The following is a 10,950-nucleotide window of genomic DNA, read 5'->3' as shown; positions in this document are numbered from 1 at the left end:
GGCAACTCTCTCTCCCCATTCATTGTATAAGGCAGAACCTAGACACCTAACTCGACTTTGTGTATTACAGTGTTGTTGTATGATTGTTTTAGGCACCTAAATGTGAAGTACTGTGACACTCAGTGTTGCAACACAACTCCCTTCATGGATTCCACCCCAAATGTTTTTCTGGTGTTCTAGTTAACATGGCTTGTTTGGCTGATTGATTACTATTCTTTGCAGTTATTATTGCAAGATTTTTTACTCTTTGTAGGGTTTTGTTATTTTCAGCCTGAAAGGCTTCTCACATAGAGAAATCATCTCTGCGTTGTAATGAGATGTGCAGCTTTTTGTATTTTGAAAGAAAATTTAGAAAAATGTGTAATCAAAAGTTATCCTTCTGTCTCCTGACTCAACAGAAAGTAAAGCTGGTGGTTCTAGGAAAAGCTGTTCCCCACAAAGCTACTATAAATAACACAGCAACTGACTATTTTAATTCTAAGAATTCTGCTGTATTTTGTTGAAAGGGACATATTTTTAACCTGGCCTCTCATTTTGCATCCACAATTAATTGCGGGTGTAAATGACAATACTTAGGTGTTTAACTACCTGATCTGTAGAAATTTGGACCCAACATCTAAACTACCTCAGAGTTGGTTGGAGCACCAGCTGGTGGGAAGACTATGGCAACAAGGTTCCACAGGGAGCAGTGTTGCCAGGGGTGATGGAGATGACTAAAGAAACACAACAAGTTTTTGTGGATACAGACTAACAAGGCTACCCCCTGATAAAGAAACACAAACTCTCTGTGCAGGTACCCCTGTGATTTGCAGTTACCAAGATATCCATGGAATTTCTTTGCCATCCAAGATTTGGTGGGTCATTTATGGGTTTTCAGGGGTCTGGTGGGTCTTGTCATATTCCTGCTTCAGGGTGGGTAGCTGCAGAAAGGCAAATCCACTTATCCCTGGATTGAATTAACTGCAGGAAATTATATGTACTAAAATTTGGAGTTTCCTGGTTTTCCTGCTTATAATTATATATTCCTTACTCTACTCAGGGGAAACTTTAATTGTATATATATTCATTATGGTCCCAATTCAGCAAAGTACTTAATTAAGCCCCAACCTAATTAAGCACAAGCAGTCCCACTGAAGTCAGTGGCATTACCAACATGCTTGAAGACAGACATGTGCTTAATTGAATATCTTGCTAAATCAGTCTCTACCTGGTGACTGACTTCAATGGGTATTTTGCCTGAGAAAATAGTGTAGGAGTGAGTCTTATGAGGGCCGTCCCACATTTTATATACATCTTTACTTCCATCCCACATAAACCTGCTGTGATCTCTTTCATATTACTGCAAGTTATTTACAAAAGAAATGCTGATACCAGAGAACATGTTATTTATCTAAAAAATAAATTTTACATATTTGTGCATTTTTATGTCTACACCTTCCTTTCAAATTTTTCCTCTGCTTTTGGGACATGGCAGTTAAGAAATAAGAAAGTATATTAAGAGGAGCGAAGAAAAAGGAAGAGTGGAAGAAGCCAAAAAGGAGTGATGGGAAAAGAGAAACAGCAGGGAAGAAAGAGAAACATGGGCATGAAGAAGAGAAAAACAGTTGGATAAGTGTCCACCTAGCAACCGATTTATTGTCCCTACACCTTGTAATCACAATTCTTTCAAAAAGACAGCTTGTTTATTAAAACAAGTGCAAAGAACTATACCGTACACGTTTCAAAGAAAAAAAAATCCAACAAAAACATGGCAACAGTGAACTAAAAGGAATGCATGTTATCTACCTACATGGAATGTGGAATTTGTGGGAGCCCTGAGTATGACTTTCTTATAGTCCCATGAGTGTGAAATTCACTTCATTAGCAATCTACAAAACCTACCACTACAAAATACTTATTGCAGGCCCTTTCCTAGCAGAGTTATGCAGTCACTCAGGAATCTTGTGGCTGGCCAAAACAGAAAAAAGGTACAGCCATCCTTGGAGTATATAAACTAAAAAATTCCTCTACCTGTGTTATTTATGCCTCTCCACAGCCAAAACATAGGCTTAAAAATAAATAAAGACATAAAATAGGCTTACTTGCCTAATCTTCCACACTCCAAAAAAGTATATCAGCAAAACCTATCTCCCTCTAGGTTGTGGGAAGGGTGCTAATTATATATCCTCCCCAGCAGGTTTTGTCAGGACTACAAACATGGCTCTAGGAGGGACTACATTTCCCAGCAAGCCTGGTACCCTTACTTTCCCGGAAAGACTGGGAGGGAAATACTATTTGTTAGTCATGGTCCCTCACTGCAGCAGAGGAGATACAAGTTCCAGTCCTCCATACCCATAGAACTTCAGCCTAGAGCACTAAAATTAGTCAGCAGTGTGGGTTTCTTTACAAATCCCAGAATGCTTCCTCTGAATCCGCTTTCTTCTCAGCAACCAGGTGCTGTTCTAGTAAAACCTACAAGTTAAAGGGCTAATATACATTTAAATCCCTTTATGGGAATAAATGAATCCTCAGATAATATGCCCAAGCACTATGGTGATAAACACCTTAGAAATACATTAAATACTATATAATTATTCATAGAAGAAACAATAAAGAATAGTTAGATAAATACCATTTATGCTACAGCCAGTTCTGAAATAAAACAGACATTGCTGATGCTTCAATAATTTCATAATAAATATGAGGTCCAGTCTTGCACCTCAAAAAACATACCACTGAAGTCACTGAGTGTTTTGCCTGAATAAAAGCTTTTTGTTTTAAGGTAACATTTGCTATCAAAATCCTTAACTTACATTACTCTAAACACAAAGAAAAATACTTTTCTACCAACTATTCTGTGTTCTCTTTTTCATCCTGTGTTATCTCCCTAATCTGGGGCAAAATCTGTTTTGGGGTACTTATTCATATGCACAATTGACCATTTAGAAACCTAACTGACCAATTGTCTGTGCAAACATGTTTTCCTGCACAATCATGGCAAATGCTTGTTTCAAATCTCTGTGCATGAAACCAGTCATAGCTTTTGTTCTTTTTTGTTTCTGAAAATTTGGCTCTTAAAACCCACATGAAACAGACAGCATTTTTGTTTGCTCAGATAGCTTGCTTGACTCACCTACAAAAGAGTAAAGTGCATCCTCTAACCTATGAAGGTGGAGCAGAGTCTAACAAGATTTAAGCCTATGGTTCTAATGAATATAGGTACACTATTCAAACCATGATGCTTAGATCACTAAGCTCTTCTCTCCACAACCCAGATTTTCAGTGAAAAGTGAGTTATACAGGGTAAGATAAGGATCATCAGACTTCAGGTTGAAGGATGATGGCTGAAATTGCAGAATTTCTCTTGCAACATCAATTTAGTCAAAGGGCACAACTGGATAACATGGAATTCTATTGAGTCAGAAGCTAGCTGGGAAGTATTATTTAGGTCAATCTTTGTTGCAAAAGAGGTAAACACAAAGGGACAAATTCAGAAGTGATCTAAATTACACATTGAATGGTGGGAGTAATTTACAAGCCACTGGAGCCTTACCAGGAGAAAGAGGAGTCATCCCTAACATAGCAATTAGCAGTAGAATGTAGGGTAAAGTAAATCTCTTTGTCCTATTTTATCTTACATTTGCCTTTCCTGCTGTCATGGGTGTGTAGGTTACAACCGCTCTCTGAATTTGTCTCAAAATATTTATAATGCATAATCACCTCTAAAAGCATACCTTATACCTAACTCATTATCAAGCATTAGTACCTTTCATTCTAAATGTTTGGTAATTTATTCCAGGGGCTTTCAAACTGTGGTCTGGGTCCACAGACAATGACTAAGGGGTCCACAAAAGGTTGCTATTACCACAGAACAATGGTTTTCAATCTGTGGTCCACGAACCATTGCAGAACCATTGAGGGTCTGCAACCTAGGTCTAATATTTCCAAAGGGGTCCACACCTCCATTTGAAAATGTGAACGCATCTGCAAATGAAAAAAGGTGTTCTATTACAAGGGTACCACCTCTTTTGTAAGAAGGCTGATTATATATTACTGGCCTCTTCTACAGCTCTCTCCCTCAGAGGAACGGTCTCTCTCAGAGAAAATCTTTGTGTGGTAGAAAGAAAAGGAATACTTGTGGCACCTTAGAGACTAAACAATTTATTTGGTTAGTCTCTAAGGTGCCACAAGTACTCCTTTTCTTTTTGCAAATACAGACTAACAGAGCTGCTACTCTGAAACTTGTGTGGTAGGTACATCTGAAATCTAGTCAGGAACAACCTAGAGCTGGCAATAACTGAAAGTTATTGGTAGGGATATGTAGGGATAGCTAGCATCACTAATTCACTGAAAGGCAGCAGCACAGATGAAATTTGGAGAAAACCAGAGAACCCACCCCAAACCGAAACTGACCACATCAAAAGAGCTCAGCCTAATCTATGGCAACTCTTTCTACTGTTCGCAAAAAGAAAAGGAGGACTTGTGGCACCTTAGAGACTAACCAATTTATCTGAGCATAAGCTTGCGATGCATGTTCAAATAAACTGGTTAGTCTCTAAGGTGCCACAAGTCCTCCTTTTCTTTTTGCGAATACAGACTAACACGGCTGCTACTCTGAAACCTTTCTACTGTTGTCCTTTTAAATGGGGTGGGGGGGCACTTTCAAGGTTGGGAGGTCAAACCCGTGGCCTCCCAGCCATGCTGCCCATGCCCGCGCTGTGCTCTCCGGGCGCGGGCAAGGACCCCGCTCTCGGAGCGTTGTGCGCAGCGTGCTAGGCATTTCCACTGGCCGCCCACTCACAAGGCTGGAACTGCCCAGCCACGGGCCTGGGAGCCCGGGCCCCGCGCACAGGCGGGCACGGCCCCCGTCCCAAGCAGAGGAGAGGGCTGGGCAGACACGACGTGGGTGAGGGTCCCGGCCCGCGAGGTGACGTCACTGCCATCAGGCCAACGAACCAAACGGCCGTCAGATCGCACCTGGTTGGTCGTTCCACTTCCCCGCGCCTGCGTCCCCCTCCGCCTCCTCCCCACGCCAACCTCCCTCCCTCCGCTATCTCGCTCTTCTCCTCAGCGGCCTCTGCCCGCTCCCGCGGCCCCAGCAGCCGCCCTCAGCCTGCAGCTCCCTCCTCTCCTCGCCCCGCCCGGCCCCAGCATCACGTGTAGGCGGGCTACGTGCGGCCCAACTGGGGCGGATCGGCCGGTGAGTGACGAGCCGGGCGAGCAATTCCTGGCGCCTGGGCTGGCCTCTCAGCCTATGCGGGGGCCCGGGGCGGGATTTCCGCCGCGCTCTGGCTCCGCGTCTCTCAGCTGACGGGACAAACCCATTTGTCATGGAGTCGCTGTAGGCTGGTCCCGGCGCTCGGCCCCCAGGTAAGAGCTGCCTTTGCTGCGGGGATGGGGGCGGGCTCCGCTCGGGCCTCCCGGCCAGCTCCGCCTGGGTCGCTGCTGTCACGCTGCCGCCCCCAGGGCTTGTGGGAGGCTAATGGATCAGTCGCCCCGGCGAGCCGCGCTGCACCGGCTTGGGGGGGCCAAGACTGTGAGCTGGTTTTGCGCATTGAGGCCGAACTAAGTCTCCCCAGGAGCAGAGTCGCTAGCAGCCCAAACGCTGGAGCTGTTGCTAACTTTCACTTCAGCTGAGTCTGGCATTTCCCTTCCCTCCCCCAGCCTGCAGCGAGCTCAGGGTAAGCAGAAGAGAGAAGAACGAGTGAGAAGAACAAAATGCTGACAAAGCACCACCGATTACAGCTACAGCCCGGGCTGGGGTTTCACTTCTGTATTTCTTGTGTGTGGTTTTTCTCCAGAGCTCTCTGGCCGGGGATGCTGACCATATTTATGAGGTAGTGATTATCTGTGCTCTCCCTGGCGACGTTTGGCAGCTGTGTAAGGGGGAGCAGGTACTGGCTGGAGAGTGCAGCCTAATGCCGCCACAACTATTAATAAAGAGGTACAAACAAACTGTTTGGGATGTATAGACTCTGTTTACTGTCTAGCGCAATCCATGCTTTGGTTAACAAAATCCTGAGATAGTGAGAATACAGTGCCGTCTGCCATTCTTCATAGCTATTCACCAGTAATGCCCCTGGTGCTTTTTAGTTTTCACTCTCTGCGCAGGTACCCGTCCTAGCCCAGCCCCAGAGGTAAGGCCATCCTGGTATGATACAGATTCAGAGCTGGTGTGGTCTGATTGAAACTCAATGCACGGAAATGCTGGGGGGAGTATCAACAGAATATTATTAACATTAAGCAGCTAAGGGGGGGTTGTCCTCTAATTGTGAAATTGTGAAACTAACAAACCTCCCCTGCACCACCTGGAACTTTTTAAGAGAAATTAGAATGTAAATGAAATGAGTGATCCAGATATTAATATTTCTAAGTGTTTTCTTTGCCAATGATGAATAGCAGCAGAGTTTACCAAAATGCAAACTGAATTACAAAACTATAGGCAATGGAACAAATTCAAGCCTCGCATAAGGCTTCTTCAGTTGAATTACATCAGGGATGAATTTGGTCAGATATTAGCCAGTTCACATGACGATTTCACATGATGTGTGTACATGTAAGTATCCTTGCCCCTGGAAGATGGATAATCTGAGGTAATAGGGCAAGGACTACCATTTGGATGGGGACTTTTTATTCTGTGGCCCACACTTTTAACAGTTAGTCTCATGGTCCAATCTCTCCTCTCCCCAGACAATTATTCTGCACCATCTCCCCTCCCATTGGTGCCTGTGCAGATTTTCCCTCCTGTCTTCAGCCACATAAGTTCCTGTTGCACCTACAGCAATTGCTTACATGGAAAATTCATATTAGGAAGATATTTAATATTTTGTAATAATCTATAATGTAACTTAGTAGGTTTGAATAAGAAAACCAGATAGCTCTCTGCAAGCCACAGTATGCTGTCTGTGGAGCACCAGTGGCCTATGGACACTGATTTATATGAATATTCCCTGATAACAGGGAACAGCCAATATACAATTATGCCTTCCGTAAATGCTGCAGTATTCTATGTTCGGTAAAGGGTGATTGGTCCGAAGTTCCATTCACCATAGGGGCAAGCGGTTTGCCTAACTTCACTTTGTTTTCTATCCCACCACGAAGTTTCTTGGTTATAGGGAGCACTGACAGCAACAGCTGGAGTTAGTCTAACATTTTCCCCCATAAGACCCAATTTTCAGTAGCTTTGTATCTTTCCCAAACTAACTGTTCACATTAAAAAAAAAAACTGATACAAGATCTCTGCCTCAGACTGATTTTTTTTTTAAGATGGTTACAGCAAAAGTGGCTTAGCCATTTCTGAGAACAAGATTGGCAAAACAACCTATTTTTTTCTCTAATGCTAAATTTGTAGCACAATAAAAGAAATGGTTGTATCTCCATGCAGTGGAGCAGGACTTGACATTTGACAGGGGGTTGCTTGGGGGAAGGGAGGTGCTTTTTACTCTTTATCAAAATATATAGTGAAGAATAGCTCTGTGTAGCTCAAAAGCATGTCTTTTTCACCAACAGAAGTTGGTCCAGTGGGAGAGATTCTCAGCCCAAGTTTTTATGTGCATTCTGCATTGAGCATTCTCTAGCTCTAGGGAATTCCTACATGTAAACTGCACTGATCATAGTCTCAGGACCACTCAGCTTCCTGCTTGGCAGGCACAGAGCTAGAGTTTCGGACAGGATATAGACACTGTAGCAACAATGCCCTCACTTCTGACCTCAGGGGAGGCCCGCTGGGAAGGGAGCGCAGGAGGATGCTTTCTGCTGACTGATGGTGTTAATTATGTGTACTTCATAGTCTTCATTAAAGTTTCACACTCCTAAATCAAGGAACAGCCAAGTAGTAATCCTCCCATTCTATTGTTGGGGTAACAGACATTTCAGATGGTTGCTTCTGGCAGAGTTGAGAACAGAACCCTATCTCTAGTATGAGAGACATGTATTATTCATTCAGTCACACTTAACGCTTTCTGTGTAAAGAACAATCTACATGCTTATCTGTGCTGTGTCTACAGTCACAGTCCACTCCAGAGCTAGAAATAGAAACCAGATATCCTCATTCCCAAAGTTTCGCAGATATCTAGCAAATTATATAAGCCACTTGCAAATTGTGTGTTGTATTCCCCTCTTGCAGTTGGAATACTGAATTATACTATACTCTTGCTAACAGTTGCTCCTTTTTAAAGTGGTAGAGATCTGTGCTTTGAATCTAGAACCCTGCAGATGATCCCTTTGGGGGTGAATAGGGTTCCAACATGATGGAATCCATTTGCTTCTTTAAAAAAAGCACCCCAAAACACACCACTACCACTTAGGAAATTACATAAAAAGAACCTTTAAGGAATAAAGTTTGAAGTCCAGGAAATGCCAGAATTGGCATTGCTTGTGTAACCTTAATTCAGCCCCTTTGTGTATATATAGTATGATGCAGTCTTTTGTTATGTGATCATATACTATGTGTTCTGCAACTCCCCAGCCTTATTCGAATGAGCAGGGATCGACAATGAATGGAGGCACAGAATTTTGAGAATTGAAGAGATATTCTTTTGTATTTGAGGCACTGTACTGGGACCCATGAGAACTGGGCTCTGATTGTTGCTCTGCCACAGATTTGCTGCATGATTTTAGGTAAGACAATTGTAATATGTATGCACAGTGGGGCTGACTTAAGGTTGTCTGTACAACCTTAATTCTAGTATTTCTTAACTTAGGGTGCTTGACTTTTCAACCTTAATGTTGTTTTATCATTATTTGTATAACTGCAGTAGACACAATGTTTGCATATTCACAAATTTTCCTCCCTTATGAAGAGCTAGTTTTCTTCAGGTGGATAGTCATAGCCCCTGCATTTTCTGTACTTCAAACTATAGCTGACAAATTGTGATAAGAGGGAACTAATAAAATTATGGTAAGAGAAACTAAACAGTAACAATTCTATGTATTTATATAAAAAATAAAAATTCATGGATTACAAAAGGTTTTTTTTTTTTTTAGAGACAGATTTGTGTGACTTCAATTTCCTCTATTGCTCTGTCAGTCAACAGTATTACAAAGCTTCATGGGTCTAAATTGCTATGCCAGAGTCACAAAATTACTTGCTTCTAAAATGTCAACTCTTCCTTAACTCCCATTACTAATGAATTAGAAGTACTCTCTCATTTAGATTAAATTTAAGCCAAATGTATCCAGAGAAGACTCGCCTTTCAATGTTCACTAAAATGCAGATGGAAACCTCAAAAAAATGTGGGAAAACACCTGCTCCACTGAACATGCAACTTTTGAAGCTTATTCAGGCAAAACTCCCCGTGATTTTGATGCAGGACTGCAGGTTATAAAATGTAAAAATATACACATTAGTGCAATTCTACAGCTAGTCAGTTAAAATTAAAATAAATCAAGAAATGCAATGTTAAAGTTTCAAAAGCATCATTAATTCAGTCCCCTCGTACATGCTAGATGGTATATGGATTTACATTTTACAATCTTTTTAGCAGGCCTGATTGTAATTTGAAAAGAGGCTTCCAATAAGGAAGAAGCTAGTATAATGTTTAGAGGATAGAACTGTGAGTCAGGAGTTTTGTACTCTGCTCTGGTACTGACTGTAGTCTTGTCTGTGACTCTTGGTCAAGTCATCAAGGTCGCAATTTTCAATCCTGGGTGCCTAAAATTAGGCGCACAAATCCTTGTGAAGTCACATGAACAAGACTACTTATTCAGAGGAGCTGAGTACCCACATCTCAGTGGAGTGCCTCTTTAACAGAATTTTACAGATTGATAACATGCCTGTGAGATAGTAAAGTATTATGAGGTTTAACTCAGTTTTTACTAAGTGCTTTGAGATCCTCTGAAAATAAGTGCAAATTATTAACAGTAAAATGAGGCACTCAAGTAAAAAAAAAAAATCACTTGTCTGATTTTAACCTATTGTTGTAACACCCAACGCTAGTGTAAATGAAAGAGTTTGGGAGGAAATTATGCTATATTATTCCATTTTATATATAACTAGTTTCACTGCTTCCCCTATATAGTCAGTAAGTTTTCCCTCTGCTGTTTGTGCAAGCAATTGTAAAACCAGGGACATTGCTAGAGAGTCAGAAGCAGGTGTGGAACCTGCAACTCACTTTAACTCAAATTGACTAGATATGTTGGTTGTGTCCCATTAGCTACCCCGCAGGTAGGTTGTAAGGTTCAGTTCATGGTTCATAAAACACCTCAAGATCCTCTTGTAGAAGGTGTTCTAGAAATACAATGTATCAAACCATAATATTAGCCTAACACACAACTAGAAATGACAGTAAATACATGTTCAGTGTCGTCTAGTAATGCTGCAGTTGGGATCTTAACTTTTGGAATTCCTGATGTGTTTATATTCAGGCTTAGAAGAATTTGATTTTTAATTGATAAATGTTAGTAAACATCAATTTCACTGTACTCAAACAGGAAAACATATTTCCATTGGTAATCAAAATTTACAGACAGCAAAGAAGGAAAAATGCTGCTTGAGAACTTAGTGTTTGATTTAAGACTATTTATTTTGTCAGCATCACATGTTGAAATATACAATTTATGGTTTCAACAGTTAAAGCTTTCACTTTTTGAATCCCAATGTTTGTCATTAAATAATTCTCTCCCCTTCCTTCTCTGCCTCCGTAATTTCAGCTGTGAAAATTTAAAATTAAAGTTTTAAAGTGCTTTAAAAAGACACTGATATGTCAAAATTATAAAAAATTGAATTTTGCCAAGCCTATTTATATTTAATTCTACTTACTTATTGCATTAATGTAGTTTCTTCTTCATTTAATGTCCTTGTATTTTAAAAGGAAAGCATCAAAGATTATCTGTGCTTAATATTGGTATTGATGTAAACTGGGCTTTGAAGTTCATGTCTTAATGAAGTAAATGGGGGGGGTTACCCTTTGGTTAGAGGCGATTTTCTTAAAACTGAAGACAAGTTGCAACAGGGACACATTTAAATTGTGT

The 10,950-nt window shown here is 41.3% G+C and overlaps 1 protein-coding gene across 6 annotated transcripts in view; it reads left to right on the top strand.

Moving 5' to 3' along the window:
- The first annotated feature begins 5,234 nt into the window (after positions 1-5,234).
- RNF13 (ring finger protein 13) overlaps positions 5,235-10,950 on the top strand; it is a 103,491-nt gene continuing 97,775 nt past the window's right edge. For 2 of the 6 annotated variants that reach the window (XM_048863829.2, XM_048863823.2), the window contains exons 1-3: positions 5,246-5,349; positions 5,644-5,923; positions 8,447-8,598. The gene's annotated coding sequence lies outside the window, so the exon portion shown is untranslated. Of the gene's footprint in view, positions 5,350-5,643; positions 5,924-8,446; positions 8,599-10,950 lie in introns of all 6 variants that reach the window. The other 4 variants (XM_048863827.2, XM_048863825.2, XM_048863828.2 and 1 more) reach the window with 4 other exon arrangements.

This window comes from Caretta caretta, chromosome 9 (assembly GCF_965140235.1).
Source record: "Caretta caretta isolate rCarCar2 chromosome 9, rCarCar1.hap1, whole genome shotgun sequence".
NCBI classification, from domain to species: domain Eukaryota; kingdom Metazoa; phylum Chordata; order Testudines; family Cheloniidae; genus Caretta; species Caretta caretta.
Note: the sequence above shows the minus strand (reverse complement) of the source record. Positions and strands in the feature narration are given on the sequence as shown.